The sequence below is a fragment of the Ovis aries genome, chromosome 2, assembly GCF_016772045.2.
Source record: "Ovis aries strain OAR_USU_Benz2616 breed Rambouillet chromosome 2, ARS-UI_Ramb_v3.0, whole genome shotgun sequence".
Lineage (NCBI taxonomy): Eukaryota > Metazoa > Chordata > Mammalia > Artiodactyla > Bovidae > Ovis > Ovis aries.
Window position 1 is genome coordinate 90,941,773 of NC_056055.1, and position 21,645 is coordinate 90,963,417.

The 21,645-nt window shown below is 37.9% G+C and overlaps 1 long non-coding RNA gene across 1 annotated transcript in view; it reads left to right on the forward strand.

The window, feature by feature from the left end:
- LOC121818659 (uncharacterized) overlaps positions 1–17,364 on the forward strand; it is a 68,572-nt gene extending 51,208 nt beyond the window's left edge. The window contains exons 2-3 of the long non-coding RNA XR_006058680.2: positions 1,823–1,944; positions 17,051–17,364. This is a non-coding gene — a long non-coding RNA (uncharacterized LOC121818659). The remainder of the gene's footprint in view (positions 1–1,822; positions 1,945–17,050) is intronic.
- The last annotated feature ends 4,281 nt before the right edge of the window (positions 17,365–21,645 follow it).

Genomic DNA, 21,645 nt, shown 5'->3' on the forward strand with positions numbered 1-21,645 from the left:
ATTGTAGAACTCATTATCTACCTCAAGCAAAAACAATTCCAGGGTATTCTAAACTTGATTTCTTTCTGACTCTGTTTTGTTGATCTGAGGACACTTACAGTTTAAAGCAGTGAACCATTTTCTCATATTTGTAGAGCTCTTCATATTTGTCAGACTGCTTACTCACTTAATATCTAATCTGATCTTAATAAGAACTTCATGAATGTCATGATCTTATAGATAAGAAGATGGAGTCTCAATAAGGGGATGTAACTTGCCCAAGATCACAAAACTTGCAAATGCAGAGTTGGAATACTTCTGATTTCAAAGCCTGTGTCTTTTCCATTGTATCACACTATGCTGTCTGTGAAAAATCTTTGCTTTCCTGGGGCTTTATTTTTTCACTATTGATGAGCTCTTTCCCTCTGATTTATTCTGAACCAAATTATACTGAGACTATTACATAATGTTATTATTACCAAATAGAAAATCATGCTATCACTCTCATGGAATAAAACATCACAGGTTAAAAAAAATTTTTTTTTGCCAGTCCACATGTAAGTCATGTAAATTCTGATGGAAATTACAACCTGTTCTAATTCATATTAGCTATGGATTATTAAGCAGCATTTGCTTTTATTACAGAACTTACTTTATTATGTCAGTCTCTAACAGCGTTGAACACAATTTCTAGATCCCCAGCTCTCTGTCCTGGGTGTCTTCAGGGTACACTGGCTTTATATTTCCTTCTCTAACATTTCGGAAGTTTGTTTAATACTGACTCAGAGGAAACATTCTAGCTGAGTCTTCACATGGTCTTGTTTACAGCTCCGGAGTGCACATAATAGATAAGCTACTGATTTCCACAAGACCCCCCGCACTTCCTGGGTGTGTGGGTGTGTGTGCTTGCGCCTGTGAATTAAGATTGTGCAATCTCCCGGGTAGCTGCATCAAGTTGCAAAGCCATTTCACATCTCTTCAACATTTCTCTAGCAAGCCTAATTTCATAAACCAAAAACCATTGTATTTCATAGGAGGTGTGCTGGTAACTGATAATTAACACTGCAAACCCCATGAGTTTACAACAAGATCAAACCTGATATTGAGGCAAAGAATAGAGAAATTTGCCTAAGGAAATATTGTGAAATAAAGTTGCAAATGGCCATAGATGAACAATGTTCCATCTGCGGAACTTCTTTCCTTGATCATAATTATAACCACTACTTATAGGGAGCCTAGTTATATGGCAAGGACTTTGTTAGGTCAGTATCATTTTATTTGATTCTAATGCTAACCCTGAAAGATAAATATAGCTAATGCAATTTTATGGAAGATGACCAGAGAATTCAAATAATGTGTCCTATGTTGCCCTGATCTCTCTTTGGTTCCTTTTTTGATGTTACTCTGGATGAAGTTTAATTGTAGGTTACATAAGGTTTACCAGAATTTATTAGAAGAACTGCCTCTGTATATTAAGGGGTTTGGGCTAAAGATGTTTGGGAAATGATGGTAGTGGCCTGAGAATAGATCCATTAAACTCTTGAATATTTCAGAGAAGGTGGATCTAAGGCAGAAAAGTCACACAGAGCTCAGACCATTTTCATGTGGAGATAGACAATGTGTACATGGCTGTGCATATAACCTGTCTTGGGCATAGTTCTAAAGTGATTAAATCCATCATGAACAAGTCCCAAACATTAAAAATCCAGAAGCAGATTTTCTTTAACCAATAACTGAGAAACCTTTATTATCTCAAGATTGTGCTCACCAAATTTAGGCATTTTCTGTGACTCTTAGTTTCTAAAAGCCATCATAATTTTTTCCCTTTGTTTTCTCTTTCCAGCTGCTGCTGCTTCTGAATTATGAGGCTTGCCATGCTTCACTTCTTCAGTGGATAGCTTTATTTCTGCAAAGTGCATAGAATGAAGTTGTAGACTGCAGGCACTGAAAGACCTAAATGAATGTGTAAGAATGACCACAAGGCACCAGGCGTGGGTGTATTTATCCGTTTGTCTCATTACTAAGAGGTTTTAGTTCCAAAAAATATCCGGAAGGATTTAGTTTTGGGGAAGTGGGGAGGGAGAAGGAGTGGAGCAAGATTTTTAAATTTTTAAACAATTTATTTGAGCTTCCTATTGATACATTCTATTTTCTTTACATCAGAATCAGAATTTTTTAAGGGACTTTTACAGATTTTCAAACCAGTGTCCATAGGCACTAGAGAGTTGATTTTGGAAGTTTTTAGTATGTTAACAAAAGGGCATTTTATTTCAAAGAAAATGGGAAATTGCAAAGTTTAAGTTATTAAAACAACAATTAAGACATTTTATGGCCCAGAAACAAGCTGGTCTTGGTGGCACATGCTCTGCCCCGCTTGTAAGCTGATTCGTTTACATATGGCAGGCCAAAAAGTTTGCTTTACATTGCATCATACAGAAAAACCCGAACAAACTTTTTGGCTCACTCAATATTCTAGCTGATATTTTCCTTGCCAAGGAGGTCGTGTGTTTTTCATTGACAGAGGAAAAATAAAGCCACTTTCTCTCTTTGCAGAGCCAGCGTAGGACAGTGGTAAAAATATTCAGTTCTAGAGTCAGACTGCTGGGGTTAAAATCAAAGCTCGGCCTCTATCAAATTCTGTGGCCTTGGCAAGTTAGTTAACCTCTCTGTGCTACTTTCATTTTTGTTATTAAAACAGGGATGATAATAAAATGATCTATCTTATGGGGTTGTTATGAAGATTAAAATGAAAGAATCATGATAAGCATTTGATACATGAGATCAATATTTGTAATTTTTCAAAATTTACATATAGTCATATTCACCTTTTTCTGGTGTACAGTCCTATGAATTTTAATACATGCATATTATAATCACCAACACAACAGGAAGCAGAATAATTTCAATACCCAAAGAATTCACTTATGCTGCCTCTTTCTAGTCAGATGCTAGTGACACTCCCCTCTCTCCTCTAGATCCTAACCCCTGGCTACAACTGATGTGTCTTATGTCCCTGTGGTTTTACCCTTTCTCAAAATGTCATATAAATGGGATTATAGTGTATGTGACCTTTTGAGACTGACATTTTTCATTTAGCATGATGCCTTTGTGGTACAATCTGATTTATACAGAATCTTAACTGAAGGGCTGATTTCATGGAAAAAGGATTAGATGAGAAGTTTTTTTTTTTTTTTTTTAAAGATCATTAAAGGGAAGAAAAGCTCAGATTAATCTTATCCAAAGGAGAGTTTGGCTTAGTATGAGAAAGGAAATTTTCAGGGTTATCAAAATAGGATACACCTTTAAGAAGTGATTCTTTCCCTGCTATTAGTGTCTAGAGACCTAAGTCAAAAAGCCACTTGGAAGGCCTGGTGTAGAAATATATGAGTCAAATATGAATTAACTGAGAAGAAGGTGTGTTTGTGTATGGAGGCTTGGAATGGGGTAAGGTGTTGGAAGGTAACAAACAATCCCAAATAACCAGTGAATGTAATTATACTAGCTCTGTATCTTACAGGTACAAATTAACTATTGTTTAGTACAGAGGGGACTTGGACCTTAATCACTTCTACGGCACAGAGAAGTAATCTTAACCAGGATTAGAAGAGAGAATGCAGTGGGGTGGGTAGGGGAAATAGCAAGACTGAAGGAAGAAAAAGAGCTCAAATGGAGGCTGAACAGATAAAGTGGCAGTTGGTGAGGCTGCAGTTGTAGGTCAGTGTATTGATCAACTGGTGCCAGGGGTAGCAATTATCATCATATGCTACAAATATCATGTGCCTTCTAATTTACACAGACACGCAAACACATATTATGCATATAGATGTGTTTTTAATTTGATCTATCTCTATTCTATAAATCAGCTAACTTGCCCCTAGAAAATGTAATGTTTACCGTATTAACTACAGTTTTCTGGGCATATACCAGGGTGGCTCAGATGGTAAAGCGTCTGTCTACAATGCGGGAGACCTGGGTTCGATCCCTGGGTTGGGAAGATCCCCTGAAGAAGGAAATGGCAATCCATTCCAGGACTATTGCCTGGAAAACCCCATGGACAGAACAGCCCATGGGGTCGCATAGAGTCGGACATGACTGAGCGACTTCACTTCACTAATTTAACCCTTGAGTCAAGACTCTGTGGGAGAAATTACTTTTCCATTGATAGATGAGGAAATTGAGGTTCTGAGATGTGAAGTGACTTACCCAGGGAAATAGAGATAGTGAATGAAGGCAGAGTCAGATTTGTTGTGTCTGTTTAGAGCTTTGCCTTTGCTTGGCTTTTTCTTTACTCTGCTTTCACATGATGAGAGTGGTTGGACTTGGAATCTATTTGAAAATCCATGATCTATTTTTAAATATGAGGTGACATAATATCTTATATTTCAGTGTATTCTATAATGACACTTTCTCTTTGAATGTTTGTTGTTATTTTTTAGTGGTGATGATACCGTTCAACCATAGTTACCAATTGAGCTTAGTGACCAACCTAGATAGTATATTCAAAAGCAGAGACATTACTTTGCCGACTAAGGTCCGTCTAGTCAAGGCTATGGTTTTTCCTGTGGTCATGTATGGATGTGAGAGTTGGACTGTGAAGAAGGCTGAGCGCCGAAGAATTGATGCTTTTGAACTGTGGTGTTGGAGAAGACTCTTGAGATTCCCTTGGACTGCAAGGAGATCCAACCAGTCCATTCTGAAGGAGATCAGCCCTGGGATTTCTTTGGAAGGATTGATGCTGAAGCTGAAACTCCAGTACTTTGGCCACCTCATGCGAAGAGTTGACTCATTGGAAAAGACTGATGCTGGGAGGGATTGGGGGCAGTAGGAGAAGGGGACGACCAAGTATGAGATGGCTGGATGGCATCACTGACTCGATGGACGTGAGTCTGAGTGAACTCTGGGTGTTGGTGATGGACAGGCAGGCCTGGAGTGCTGTGATTCATGGGGTCACAAAGAGTCAGACACGACTGAGCGACTGAACTGAACTGAACTGAACTGAAGAAGTTTAGGAAAGGAACAATAAACTATGGAAAAGTCTGAGAATCAGAAGACCTAAGCTAAAACTCCAGTTCTGTTCTTTATAGCTGCCTGAGCTCTCTCAGGTTTGAGTTCTTTGGTGAATTTAAAGTGACAACACAGGGATTCCCTGGCGGTTCAGTGGTGAAGAATCCATCAGCCAATGTAGGAGACACAGGTTCGATCTCTGTTCTGAGAAGATCCCACACGCCTCAGAGAAACTAAGGTCGTGTACCACAACTATTGAGTCTGTGCTCTAGAACTTGGGAGCTACAACTACTGAGCCCATGTGCCACAACTAGAGAGAAGCCGGCATGCCCCAGAGCCCGTGTTCTGCAACAAGAGAAGCCAATACAATGAGAAGTCTGCACACCACAGCTGGAGAGAGAGTAGCCCCTGCTCGCCACAACTAGAGAAGAGCTGGAGCAGCAATGAAGACCCAGTGCAGCCAAAAATAAATAAATAGAAAATGTTAAATTGTGATAATACCAATTTCCCAGGGTTATTATCTGATTTAATAGAGGAAACGTATGGGTAAATGTGTAGCTATGCTATTCACGTGGTAGGCATTTAATAGGAGTTTGAGAAATTAGAGGAAAATATAAAGGACTTTTAATTTCAAGACTTAAAGCATAAGAAGAAAAGACTTATTTATTTGAATTATAGTCAGTTTGGGGCTCTGGTCTATGCTTGGTGATTGTAGAGTAGACTATACATGACTATTTTGTTTATATTCAACTAAATTTTATGCATATAAGTATAAATCTACTATCGTTAGATCAACAAGGTATACATTGAATGAATTAAATTTAAGTATGGGATGGTATATAGATTTCCATGATAGTTCACACCTAAAGATATATAAACTTTACACCAATCTTCTCTCCTTTTAATTGTGCTCATATTGAAACTAATAAATACCTAGGGAGATTTCATTACTAAATGTGAAAAAAAGCCAAGCTGGGCTGAGAATTTAATTGTACTGCTTTAGTACAGTATATATGTTTTTCACTTAAACCTCTTCTCTCTGATTTGAAAGATATGTAAATATGAGTAGTCAAGAAATCTATATTCCACTAGAATTCAATGCTCATAAAATTTACTGGTGGTGGCTGTATGAGACTATTATTCACTTTAGGACTGGCATTTTTCACCTTTCTAGTAGCACTTTTTATGCTATTCATTTGAAGTTCAGTTCTATTCACCAAGTATATTTATTGAAAGCTTGCTCCTACTCATGTTCTACATGCTAGAACTTGTTGACACAAGGGAGGAAGCCAGGCACACCAAGCGAGGACAGAAGTTTGGAAAGCCAGCTAGAAACCAGTGCCCGGCTGGTCAAGAGAAGACAGCCAGCGTGGGTATAATTGGGGGTTGATGATTTTGAGAGCAGGGCTGTCAGCTGTAGGTAGCCACAGAGTTGTTAACGTAGGAGGAGGGAGGGCAAGCCCTCCAAAGTACTGCTGGAAACCTGGCAGCTTCCCCAAGTCCCAGATGTTTCATCCTTCCTTGCTGCACTAAGGCAAGGACTGTGGTTGTCTCCATCTTTTTAAAGGCACAGACCACAGCTTCCGATACCAAAGAGAGTTTATGCAGAGCTCGCTTGTTGGAAGTATTTTTAAAGATCATTTTAAGCACAGTATCTGACCTATTTGTTTACAGCTGTGGTGGGGATTTTTTTCCTCTTCTACTTAGAATGCCTCAATATGCAGGTACAGCCAAGTCTGTAAGTAGGTGCCAAGAGGCACTAAGTAATGAAGCTAGATTTTCATCTATCCTGCACTTCAGTCAAATTGACCATGCCAGATTGAAATTAATTGAAAATGTTTAATTCCATTAATGATGCAGAATTTCCAAGAGCCAAAGAAAGTTTTTTTGTGTGTTTTTTTAAACCCACTTCAGCATAACTGGCAGATTGAATAATACCCATCTGTATTAAAAGTGGACATCTTTACTGCAGAAATTACTGAAAAAGACATGTCAAGTATCTTCAGCATCTTCCCAATGAAATCATTGTTACTTTTTTTTTTTTAAAGTATTCTGGACATTGTCAACATTTAATTTAAAAATACACTGCGTTTTATATTTTATAAGGATGTCTCACATGGTATAGATGTTTTTATGTTCATTTTGCAATGGAGGAGACAGAATCAGAGAAATTAAGTGCTTCGTCCAAGAACACACAACCAGTGAATAAATAAAACCAGACTGTGATTCTTTGTATACTCACTCCAGAGTCTTTGCTCTCTTTTATATAGTACACAGGCTTTGTGTTCAGTTCAGTTCAATTGCTCAGTCATGTCCGACTCTGTGACCCCATGAATCTCAGCACACCAGGCCTCCCTGTCCATCACCAACTCCCGGAGTTCACTCAGACTCACATCCATCGAGTCAGTGATGCCATCCAGCCATCTCATACTTGGTCGTCCCTTTCTCCTCCTGCCCTCAATCTCTCCCAGCATCACAGTCTTTTCCAATGAGTCAACTCTTCGCATGAGGTGGCCAAAGTACTGGAGTTTCACCTTTAGCATCATTCCCTCCAAAGAAATCCCAGGGTTGATCTCCTTCAGAATGGACTGGTTGGATCTCCTTGCAGTCCAAGGGACTCTCAAGAGTCTTCTCCAACACCACAGTTCAAAAGCATCAATTCTTTGGCGCTCAGCCTTCTTCACAGTCCAACTCTCACATCCATATGATATAGATGATATACTCTATCTGATAAAAAATTTACTCTATACATTATATGCTCTCTTCTTGTTTTTCTCATTTCTTATCTAGTTAGTTTAACAAGTCTATTCACCAGGTACAAAGTCATAATAATATGGTATAGGCGCAAAATTCAACAGTAAGAGGAAGCCATGTTATCAAGAGAACCAGGAACATATGAGAGTACTCTGTGAAGAGACTTATTATGTGTCAGATGGTATATTAAAAGAAAAAAATTTTAATGAAAAAGAAAAAAAATGATTGGCTTATTATTTGGGAAACAATAAAGTAAGCCTATAAGTCATGCACCAAGGTGAAATCTAGATAAATTAAAAATTTTAAAAAGTAAAGTCATTAAAATAAAAATATGAGAAAGTGAATCTACCTCGTCTTAGGGAGGACAAGAATTTTTAAGCTTGAACATAATGAGAGAAAGCATAGACCAAAGTCTATAGATTTGATTACATAAAAAATTTATTTCTAAATATTTAAAACATAAAATAAAAATCAAATAGAGGAGAAATATTTGGCATCAGATTAAGAAGAGCTGTTATTTAAAAACACCTTACAATCAAAGAACAAAAATCACTAAGGCTTAAATAAAAAATGGACAAAGAATATAACCAGACAATTCAGTGAAGAAAAAATACATGACTAATTACAATTAAAAGAGTTCAACCCATTCCTTGAGAAAACATTAAATGAAATAATATACCCTTATCTATCAAAATAGAATGAATGTTTTAAAATATATATTCAATTTGGTGATGGTCTGGTGAGATGGACACATACATCTTAGTGCAGTTAATAAACTGGTACAGACTTTCTGGAGAGCACTTAAAATTTTTTTCTGAGAACCTCAAAGAAGCTCGTGCCTTTGACCCCATAGTTCTCTTCCTAGGAATATATTCTGTGGTTCCAGTAAAAATTTCAAAGCTACACATGCAAAAAGATTTTTATATCAATATTCTAGGAATTTTTTTATGATGGAAAATTTTATACCAACATCGAGAAAACATTACAACAAATCTCTATGTACCCCTCATCCAGCTTCAACAGTTGGTGAGATTTTCCCAGTCTTGTTTCATCTATTTCTGCTCTATTTCTGTCCCTGGTTTTCTTTATTTCTCTTTCTCCAGGAGTATTTTAAAGCAACTCCTAGAAATCTTATTTTATTTGTAAATACATGAATATGATAAAATCTTTAAAAATTATTCAAAGGTTGTTATTAAGTCTAGAGAACTGAACAGGTTTTATGCTAAAATTTCTTCATTGTTCCAAGAATGTTTTTCTCCTGTTTTCTTCACATTTGAATCCAAAAGAGGTCTGCACAATGCATGTGTTGACATTATGTCTCATAAGTTTCTTCTAATGTATAACAGTTGACCCCTTCCTCTTTCCTCTTTATTTGGATAAATAAATTAGGTTATCTGTCCTGTAGAATGTCCCTCATTCTAGATTTAGCTGTTGTTTGCTTCATGGTTTCATTCATTTTTTTCTAGCCCACTTATTTCCTGTAAAGTTGTACTTAGGGTGAGGCTTATTAGAGACAGGCTCATTTTTATTTTTATTTTTTGGCAAGAGTACTGTATGTGTGGTGTTTTGTACTTCCTGCTGTATCATGCATAAAATTTCTGGTTGCCCCACTTTTACTGAAGATTAATAGGTTCTGGTGAGGCCCCCCTCCCTTTATTTTTATCAGTTTCCTTATTGACTTTATACATAGTTGTTAGTTATAACTTTCATTAATGATCATTGCCTACATTCATTATTTCATTAGATTTTTTAATCAAAGTATAGTTTTTTTACAATATTAGTTTCAAGTATACAACACAGTGATTCAGTATTTTAAAGAATATATTCCATTAAAAGTTATTACAAAATAAAAAGGTTAAAAAAAGTTATTACAAGATAATGACTATAATTCCCTAAATACAACAGATCCTTGTTGTTTATCTATTTTATATATGGTAGTTTGTATCTTAATTCCATACCACTAATTTGCCTCTCCCCTTTAGTAACTATTTTGTTTTCTAAAGATATATGTACCCATATGTTCTTTAGAATACAAAATCATGTTTTTCTAATTCTGCCAGTTCTTTTGCATTAATTAACTATAATTTTCTACAAAGATAAACCTCTCTTTTTCAACAATTTGGTTACTCTAAGAAAATTCATGCAGGATGGGTATGATACATGCTTGATTCTTTCTCTTATTTATCAGTTTTCAGAGTAATGTGTTAATGCTCTTGCTACTTCTATTAATTGGTTTATAATAGTGCAGTCTAGAAACAACATGAATGTCCAGCAGTAGAAGATATCCTGTGATATATGTGTGCTATAAATACTGTGCAATCTTTAAATGTAAAATAATGTTTAATAATATAGATGAAATATTAAATGAAAAAAGACATAGAAATATACATGTAGCATGATCCAAATATCTATATTATATACATTGAAAAGTCCTAATTCAGTCTCAGATATTAACATGATTACCATAGGACAGTGAGTTTTAGGGTCTTAAAATATCTATATTTATTTTCCATAGAACTTCCTATGAAATACTTTTATCATGGTAGGGGAGTTTGAAGGAGAATTGATACATGTTTATGAATGGCTAATAACTGTGGAAAATTCTGAGAGAGATGGGAATACCAGACCACCTGACCTGCCTCTTGAGAAATCTGTATGCAGGTCAGGAAGCAACAGTTAGAACTGGACATGGAACAACAGACTGGGTCCAAATAGGAAAAGGAGTACGTCAAGGCTGTATATTGTCACTCTGCTTATTTAACTTCTATGCAGAGTACATCATGAGAAATGCTGGGCCGGAAGAAGCACAAGCTGGAATCAAGATTTCTGGGAGAAATATCAGTAACCTCAGATATGTAGATGACACCACCCTTATGGCAGAAAGTGAAGAGGAACTGAAAAGCCTCTTGATGAAAGTGAAAGAGGAGAGTGAAAAAGTTGGCTTAAAGCTCAACACTCAGAAAATGATGATCATGGCATCTGGTCCCATCACTTCATGGGAAATAGATGGGAAAACAGTGGAAACAGTGTCAGACTTTATTTTTTGGGCTCCAAAATCATGCAGATGGTGACTGCAGCCATGAAATTAAAAGACACTTACTCCTTGGAAGGAAAGCTATGATCAACCTAGATAGCATATTCAAAAGCAGAGATATTACTTTGCCGACTAAGGTCCATCTAGTCAAGGTTATGGTTTTTCCAGTAGTCACGTATGGATGTAAGAGTTGGACTATGAAGAAGGCTGAGTGCCGAAGAATTGATGCTTTTGAACTGTGGTGTTCAAGAAGACTCTTGAGAGTCCCATGGACTGCAAGGAGATCCAACCAGTCCATTCTGAAGGAGATCAGTCCTGGGATTTCTTTGGAGCGAATGATGCTAAAGGTGAAAGTCCAGTACTTTGGCCACCTCATGCGAAGAGATGACTCACTGGAAAAGACACTGATGCTGGGTGGGATTGGGGGCAGGAGGAGAAGGGCATGACAGAGGATGAGATGGCTGGATGGCATCACTGACTCGATGGACGTGAGTCTGAGTGAACTGCAGGAGCTGGTGATGGACAGGGAGGCCTGGCGTGCTGAGATTCATGGGGTCGCAAAGAGTCGGACATGACTGAGCGACTGAACTGAAGACCCTTTGCTGTTCACCTGAAACTATCACAACTTTGCTAATAGGCTAGACTCCAATACAAAATAAAAAGTTCATATATATATATACATATATAGTCAGACTTAAAGAAAATGTGAATTTATTTAAAGGAAAGGTCTCTGGGAAAGTCATACTTGAAGAAAATTATGGGTGGTGATCTTAGTTCTGGCTTTGACTTCTATTGTAACTTTGGATCTTCCTTCCTACATCTAAATGAGTCTTGATGGAGCTAACCAAACAATTGTAGGGATTCTAAATGTGTTAAGTTCTGTAGACTCCTTTTCCTGTTAAACATAACACTCTCTGTTGACTCACATAATCAGTAGAAAGAGGTCTATTAAAGTTGAGTCATGTTCAACTCAATTTGATCAGTTCAGAAAACAGCCAAACTGAATTTCCTGTTTTTGTTTCTTGCACATGGGGTGTGTGTGTGTGTGTGTGTGTGTGTGTGTGTGTGTGTGTGTGGTGTGTATGTGTGTCTTTTTATCAACTGGTCCAGTGGTCTGTATCAGATGAACAAATGGACCGCAGTCTCAAGATTGCATTTCTCGTCAAGGCCTGTTTAACATATAAAATTTGTTTGTTGCTTAGTTTCAAGATGAGTGAAAGGGAGCAGACACCCTAGCTTTGATTTTGACAAGTTCCCAGTGATCCCCTAGAAAGTACTTGTTTCTATGGGGACCTCCCTGAGACCTAGTTTCTACTTCTGTAAAATGGGGATTAGATGGTTTGACTCATAGGATTATTTCCAGCACAATGTACGTAAAACTCTTGGCACAGTCCTCAGCAATAAGCAGGTGCGCAACAATGCTAGTTTACTCTTCTCTCTTCTCAAAGAGAAAGTGAAGCAGTCTTTCCCCTTATACTATATTCTAATATTAGAGAGCAGATCCTGGGGTCAGGCTCTCTAGATTCAAGTCCAGCTCCACTCTTGGCTTTGGGCAAGTGCTATGAATGCAAGTTTTGTCCCTCAGTTTTCTTATATGAAAATATAGATAATAACACTTCCTATTTATAGCCTGCTATGCATATCAAGTGAGTTAGTTAGAGTGCTTAGAATGTTTTCTGCCCCAGACTAGGAACCATATGGTATAAATTTTTATCTTTATTTTCTGCCTAAAGGAATGAAATTTCCAAGCCCAAAGTTTAAGGCATTTCCCCTTTGGATGACGCGTGAGATACACTGACCACTTCTTACTTTTTACTTCTCTTTTACTAGGTCTTACATAGACCTTCTTCCTTCTGTTGACATATTTAATACAGTCACACAATCCAGAGTTTACATAATCAGGTCAAGGTTTCCTCCTGTGATTATAATTGATTAGAATTGTGTGAGGTGTATCCCCCTTTTCTTGTTCTTTTCCTCACCGCTCTTGTGATGGTAGTGGCGGTGGTGGGCACCATCATGTGTATGTGCTGGGACCCTGAAGTGTAGTGGCACAAGCACCCTGTTGGACTTTCATGCAGCCCAACTTTCTACACACTCATTTTATCACTAATCTTTTGTTGGGAGATTTCTACAGATTTCTGCTTCTGTTATGGGACATTTTATTACTGTCTCAAAAGGTAAACAGTGTACAAAGCTTAGTGGGGGGTGGGAATGGAATAACCCAAGTTCTTTCCAACATGTTGACAATAGAGGATTACTAGGTTTAGGACTTGGATGCTGAATAACTCAGACACAGAGACAAATCACATGGCCAGATTACTCAGGAATAGGACAGCTTAAGTAGTGCACAGGAACCTCAGATACCAAATGGGGACATTATTCTCAGATTGTAGGGACTGTGTCAGAAAACGTTTCCCACTCACACTGAAGAAAATAACAACAGAGCCAAAGTAGAGGTGCCCTCTATGGCAGTAACCAAAGAGATCATTTTTAAATGTGTTGCTAATAGGACCGAGGGGCATCCCGGGTGGCTCAGTGGTAAAGAATCTGCCTGTCAATGTAGGAGTTGTGGGTTCAATCCCTGGGTTGGGAAGATCCCCTGGAGAAGGAAATGGTAACCCACTCCAGTATTCTTACCTGGGAAATCCCATGGACAGAGCAGTCTGGTGGGCTACAGTCCATAGGGTTGCAAAAGGATCAGAAACCACTGAGCAACTAAACAACAACAAATGAGACCAAGGTGTCTTCTCTATTTATAGGCACCAGAGTGTTTTTCAAATTGCATCAAAGTGACCAGGTGCATCAAAGTATACACTAGGAAAACAGGACAGTAAGTATTGCATCACATCTAGGGAAATGTTGTACTGTGAAAACAGCTCGAGTTATAGAAAGGAAGTTTGAAGAAATGAATGCCAATGGCTAAAACCTTCTCACTAGGCAGCCAGCAGTCCTCAGAGTAGAAAAGTAAGCTGATATGGAGGGTAGACCCCAGTTGTCTGGGCAGAAATATCTAGTATGGGCTAGAACAATCTGCTCAGACACTTTTCTGAAACTATTAAAAGCATCTATTCCCAGCTGTTTTAGTTCTGTGCTCACAAGGGCACAGACTAGGGCATTCTTTTTCCCACTGACTGTCCACGCCCAGGAGAAGAAAGTGATTTGGTTATTTTGTGAGATGAACCTTCTGTCTGGGGGCAGAAAACACAGGGCCTTGTGGGCCATGCTAAAGATTTCCGGGGTTGGAAAGCCATTTGTGGGTTTTAAATAAGGAAGTGAGAGAAAATGTGGTGCTATTTATAGATTTATAAAATATGAAATCAGAAAAAAATCATCTATTTTAGCTATTTAAATTTAAGAGTCACTTGACTTCCATTCATAAAACTTTGGAAACACTCTAAGATAGTGCATTAGTCAGGGTTCTCCAGAGAAGCAGACCAATAGGATATATAAATATATATAAAACGTATTTCACATTAAGATTATATATGTTTAAAATTTATACATTTAAATATGTATATATTCAATTAAATATTTACATATATGTGTATGTATGTGTGTATATATATATATAACTGGATTGGCTCTCGTGATTGTGAGGAGCAAGCCAGCAGTCTGGAAATTGAGATAAGAGTTGAAGTTATAACTTTGAATCTGAATTTTACCGAGCAGCAGTATGGAGATTCAGGAGGGTTTCTGTGTTGCTGTCTTGAAGAGAAGTCCTTTCCTTCAGTCCTTGCTCTTAAGGCTCTCAGCTGATTGGACAAAACTCACTCACATTATGAGGGTAACTTGTTTTACTCAAGGCCTACTGATGAAATGTTAAGCTTCCCTCATAGCTCAGTTGGTAAAGAATCCGCCTGCAATGCAGGAGACCCCAGTGTGATTCCTGGGTCGGGAAGAGCTGCTGGAGAAGGGATAGGCTACCCACTCCAGTATTTTTGGGCTTCCCTGGTGACTCAGCTGATAAAGAATCCACCTGCAATGTGGGAGACCTGGGTTCAATCCCTGGATTGGGAAGGCCCCTTGGAAAAGGGAAAGGCTACCCCCTCCAGTATTCTGGTCTGAGAATTCCATGGACTGTGTAGATCATGGGGTTGTAAAGAGTCGAAACGACTTTCACTTTCACACTTAAAATGGCTTCACAGCAAAATCTAGACTGATGTTCGGCCAGAAAGCTGTGCCGGTTGTAGCTCAGTTGGTAAAGAATCTGCGTGCAATGTGGGAGACCCCAGTTTGATTCCTCTGTTGGGAAGATACCCTGGAGAAAGGATAGGCTACCCACCCCAGTATGCTTGGGCTTACTTGGGGTGGCTCAGTTCGTAAAGAATCCGCCTGCTATGCAGGAGATCTGGGTTCAGCCCTTGGGTTGGGAAGATCCCCTGGAGAAGGAAAATGTTACCCACTTCAGTATCCCGGCCTGGAGAATTCCATGGACTGTATAGTCCATGTGGGTCACAAAGAGTTGGACATAACTGAGCAACTTTCACTTCAATTTGGCCAAAATCTAGGCCAGGTTGACACATAAAATTAACCATTGCAGATAGTAAAGGTTTATGATGTTACCCTTAGTTTAGAAGTGATTTTATTAGCCCAGGTAAGTCAACTGACCATTTTGCTTTAGGCTTGCAATCAGTTAAGAGAGAGGACCACTCTTGTTATCTGCTTCACACTTGGAAGGGGAGGCATAAGGTAACAGGAGTATTTTACAGCCCCCTAGAAATCCAAGGTGATAATTACTGCTGTTTGAACACTTTCCTTTTTGTCCTATATCACACAATCCTTTTATTGACAACTTTGTGATAAGGGCTAATGACTTTTAGCTTCGTCACTGACATTGTGGAAACCTACTAGTTGATGTTTTGTTAATTAATTGGATCGAACCCTGGTCTCCTGCATTGCAGACAGATGCTTTACCATCTGAGCCACCAGGGAAGCCTTAATTAATTTGAATTTTCCATGTTAAAATGAATGTCTCTACTTCTAGTGAACAATTGTTTCCTTCTAAGGAGGAAATATTTACAATACATAATGATTGTGTTTACAGAAAATGAAAAATGATACTGGGATGGGTTGTGGCAGATTGTTAACAATCCTGCTTGGTGACATAAAAGGGAGAACTTCCTTCCTATTTTCTAGTTTTGAAAGTCTTGCCCTGTACATCTTGGAGCCATGGTGGAAATACACCAACAACAGAGAAACAAAGATACAGTCCTGAGCTCATTACATATCATATACAGTTGACCAAAAAATTCTAGTTTCTTGGAAAAATTGACTCATTACTTAGTTACATTAAATTTAAAGGTTACTTGCAATTAATTATTTAAAAAAAAAGTCATAACAGTTCTAAGAATCTTCCATAACTTTTCTTTTAAACTCTGACCTTAAAACTTTAATTTATTTCAGGTTTTAACAAAACAAATACTGCCAAGTATGTTATCAATTGCTAGTGTTCAATGCTAATAAACATGAGTTTGGGTTTTAAGGGCCATATTTTAGACTACATCTCATGGTTTTAGACTATATCTCTAAGCCTTTGAAATATATCCTTACTTACTAAGGGAACCTGGTAAGAGGTATAGCTAAATCAATATACACATAAGCTCCTATGAGAAAACCATTCAGAATTGTAGGTTGTTGGGGTATGGTAATGGATAAATTACATCATTGCCTGGTCAGGGATGGATGGATGTGAAGGACCAGAATCTTTCTTTCTGTATCTTATTTATTTTTTAAATGAGATTTTGAGTTTTTTTAAAAAACCAACTAGCCAGGAATAAATTTATTGCTGCACATGTCAAAGCACACAATAAAGTTTATCACCCTTGTTTGCTACATTACTCACAGATTCTAAAGACTGAAAACTGAACTTTTAACTAATTTGATGCATCATCTAATTCTGAATTTAATCATCTATATGCAGGATTCATGCAAATTAATATTCTTCCTTTGTTTCTGGGATCTAAGCCATAATGGTTCTACTGAAACTTTATTGCATGGTGAAATGGAAACTTTTTGTGAGTCTAAGACTTGCAGGAGAACTCCCTATGTGACAAGTACTGAGGACAAATATTCAAAGCAGCCCCCTGCCTGCAAGGAGTTCATAATGTCATGGGGGTCAAAGATAAAGCAACACTTGTAAGATATTTTGATCAATGGGATAGAAAAGATTTGCCCAGAATTGGGTTTTCTCCTGTACCATTTCTCACAACACCCAGAAATACTTTATTATGGACCCTGTGGGTTTTGCTGACTCAGACTTCCTTACTCCTTCTCTTACAGGACCCCAACTTTCCCTGGTAAATCCTGCCTCCCAGTACAACCTGTCATTTGAAACTATCATTCAAGGTGACTGGACTCTTTTAACCAAGGGGGCAAGTATGTGAAACAAGGTAGGCTAACTCACACTCTCTCTTAGGACTTTGAATTTTTGAGAGTATTTTGGGCATGTCCTAAAGAGACTATCCAACCAGCCAAATGACGGGTCTTGCCTTCCCTACCTTCTCTGTTCTGCAAGAAGCTAATTATTCAAGTTTCCTTTGATTCTATGAGCTATTTCATCCCATATCTTGCCAATAAACTCATTAAAAAATGTGGTTTATGCTGTTTAAAAACCAAAGAATTCTTGACATGGTATCATTTAATATGAACAGTTCTCTCCGGCCCTCCTTAGTTTTCTCCTACCTTTATCCTCTCCTCATATAAATTTTACTCTTTTTTTTTGTCATTCTTTACATCTTCCTCTAGGGCATAGCGATTGCCATCTGAGGAAGATCCAGGGCTCAACTGAGGCAGGCCTGCATTTTCCCGTATTACAGTAATCACAATGGGTGGGCATTTGAAGAGCTATAATTTGAGCATCAGTTGTTCAGTTGCTAAGTCGTGTCTGACTCTTTGCCACCCCGTTGACTGAAGCATATGTACCTTAATTCATTATTACAGCAAGCCTATGTAATAGCATTATAGTTATTTAGAGAAGCAGAGTTCAAGCAAGTTAAGGAACTGGTCCAAGTTTACACAGCAGAAATATATCAGAGCTCTAATTTGAACCCATATCTACCTGACTTCAAAACTCAGTATTTCATTGAGGCTTCTCTGCTACCCTCCTCCAAGTCATCACAAGTTTGATAACTTGCACATATTACTGTAACTTAAAACTGGTATATGAATACTATGTCATATAGATGTAATTACTAAATGGGATAATGCACAGAAAGCCTTTAGATTTTACAAGTGGTCAAAAAATGTGAGTGCTTTCTAGTTCAATTCCAAATTCAATATGTAAATCTGAATCTCAGGGACCATGGGAATTCAAAATCTTAGTTGAATCTGTCATTTCCAACTATGCCTAACAAACTTCTCACCAGAGTGTAGCTGTGGAAAAACGCTGAATTCTATTCCCCCCCACCCTTTTTTTTTTTCTATCCTCACACCATTCCAAATCCTGGAAGAAATGCTACCAAACAGTGAAATGCCTATAGTAGGACATCAATGGCAAAGACTGTTCGTGAATTCAAAGTCTAAGTAAGTGGATAGTAGTCTTCTGCACATTTGCTTCTAAGATTACATATTTGCCTATTTGTGTTTCACATGTCATTTGTCAGTTTGATAAATATATTTTGACAATAGTTTAGAATATACCTAAATTTCAATGTCTAAGGTTTTATAACCTTATAGGTAACTTTTAGTTTGGCAGCTCAAAATAGCATCCCCTTTGTCTCATACTGTTGCTATGAGGGTTAAATAAAACAATATATGGCAATTGCTGTACCTTGAACAGAGTAAGCCGTCAAGAAGTGTTAGCTATACTTACTATGACTCTCCTTGCATTTATAATATTTTGAAGATAATTGATGCCTACCAAATGTTTGCTGAGTTGAACAGAGTCATTAGGCTACAAGGAGAACATGTTTCATGGAAAAGTGAATAGCTGAAAAGAAAGGATTTCAAGTTACACAATGTTTGAATGCAAACTGGGGAAAAAGAAGTAAAATTCTCATTAAACAAAAAAAATCTGGTCAACTTTTCTAGTGTGATATTTGGTTGCAATGTTAAAAATTATTGACTCAAATGAAACTTTTGGTTTTAGCTTCAGGTTTAAGTTTTACTCATTTTCCTGATTACCAGGAAGCAATATCTGAACTTAGTGGGTGAGAGGAAAGTCATACCTTTGAAATGCACCAAATTCTAAAGGTGCTTCATTGTCCCCACAACTGTAAATGAAGCCCACATCCTTTCCTTCTGGCCAAGGTGATGGTAAAAAACACCCTAGAAAATACATATCATCAGAATTTATTTTATAAGTTCTTGTCAAAGTGATATGGCTGTGAGAATCACTGGTTTAGAGCTGATAGATGAGCCTTCCTAAGTCTGTAGCCTTGGGAGCATCAGATACCCATGTTCCTCTCTACTGGGTTGTGGTCAGAGTGGCTGGGGGAGGGGCCTGAGAGTAGAGAGGCTAGAAAAACTAGGAATGGTGGCGCACAATTTATTAGAACAAGGCAAAGGCAGAGGGGAATAACTCAAAGCATGATAAAACAAAGTGTGTTGAGAGAAGTCGAAGGAGCAAACAAGGAGGGAACTTACAAATGTCAAGACCTATGGAGGTACAGGCAAGGCTGGGTCATAGAGTCAAGAGTTCAGAGCTGAGTAAGGATCATAAGGATGTGGAAGAATCAAACAAGCTTGATGGTCTCTGATTCCATTGTATCTGCAGATCATGCATGGCAAATCTGCCACTGAAACAGACTAACTAATTTAAGAGACTCCAGGATAGGGCTCTCTACTAACAAAGACAAGGGCTTGCCATACATAAGCAGAAATTTCATACCACTTTGGAAGTGATGAGAGATTTTCTTGAGCAAGTTTTCATCTTTTATAATAATATATTTCTATCTGCCTTATATCCCAAATCTGTGGTAGAAGACCAAAATTGAAATAACACCAGAGAAATATCATTCCATTCTATCTTAATGATCTCTCAAACTTTGTCCCCAACTCTGGCAATGAAAAATGTTACAGGATATAGCATAGTAGGAGCAGCTTTTAGATGATACTTTTTTGCATACTGACATTGACCACAGTTGTGTGAATAGATCTTTACTTCTATTTGTAACTGATGGGAATACTGACTTATTTAAAAACATATAGCTTTAAAAAATCTATAACAATTTAATAAATATACAGTATACTATATAAAATATACTTTTCATAAATGTTATATATTTAAAATATAAGATATGTACATACATTTATATTTGTTGTTGTTCAGTTGCTAAGTTGTGTCTGAGTCTTTGTGACCCCATGGTCACAGCAGCACGCCAGGACTGCAGCACACCAGCCATCCCTGTCCTTCACTATCTCCCAGAGTTTGCTCAAATCCATTTCTATTGAGTTGGTGATGCTATCTAACCATCTCATCCTCTGTCATCCCCTTCTCCTTTAACCTTCAATCTTCCCCAGCATCAGGGTCTTTTCCAATGCATCACTCTTCACATCAGGTGGCCCAAATATTGGAGCATTAGCTTCATCATCAATCCTTCCAATGAATATTTAGATTTGATTTCCTTTAGGACTGACTGGTTGAATCTCCTTGCAGTCCAAGGGACTCTCAAGAGTCTTCTCCAGCACCATGATTTTCGAACTCAGTCTTCTTTATGGTCCAGCTGTCACATCTGCATGTGACTATTGGAAAAACCAAAGCTTTGACTATATGGACATTTGTCAGCAAAAGGATGTCCCTGTTTTTGAATACACTGTCTAGCTTTGTCATAGTTTTTTTCCAAGGAGTAAATGTCTTTTAAGTTCATAGCTGCCATTACCATCTGCAGTGATTTTGGAGCCCAAGAAAATAAAAGCTGTCACTGCTTCCACTTTTGCCTTCTATTTGTCATGAAGTGATGGGATCAGATGCCATGTCTTCGTTTTCTGAATGTTGACTTTTAAACTAGCATTTTTCCTCTCCTCGTTCACCCTCATAAAGAGGCTCTTTAGTTCCTTTTTACTTTCTGCCATTAGAGTGTTATCATCTGCATATCTGAGGTTGTTGATATTTCTCTTGGAAATCCTAATTCCAGTTTGTGATTCATCTAGCCTGGCATTTTGAATGATGTACTCTGCATAGGCACTAAATAAAGTGATAATATACAGCCTTGAAGTACTCCTTTCCCAATTTTGTACCAGTCGGTTGTTCCATGCCCAATTCTAACTGTTGCTTCTTTACCTGCATACAGGTTTCTCAGGAAGCAGGTAAGGTGGTCTGGTATTCCTATCTGTTTAAGAATTTTTCATAGCTTGTTGTGATCCACACAGTCAAATGAAGTCAATGAAGCAGAAGTAGATTGTTTTCTGAAATTCCCTTGCTATCTCTATGCTGCTGCTGCTGCTAAGTCACTTCAGTCCTGTCCGACTCTGTGCGACCGCATAGACAGCAGCCCGCCAGGCTCCCTCGTCCGTGGGATTTTCCAGGCAAGAGTACTGGAGTGGGTTGCTATTGCCTTCTCTGCTATCTCTATGAGCCAACACTATACGTAAAAATATAAAAATATGATAAGCAGCATTAAGATATACTGAGATTTAAAAAATGATTTTCACTGTGGTTCTTGACCCACTTCTAGCACTCATTCAGTGACATGAACTGTTATTAAGAAGGAGAATAATGTGTGAGAGGTCCAAACAAAGGGAGATAACTCAAAAGCCAGAGATGTTTGACATTTTAACAAGATGTACGTGTTAAAATAGAATACTGTGAAAAAAATTCTACTGCTTAGAAGGTGTCATTCTGTATGATTTCTCTAGGACAGTGTTTTTCTCTGTCTAAAATATGTTTATCGGTAGCTGCTAAAACGATTCCACTGACATTTAAAAAAACTTTTTAT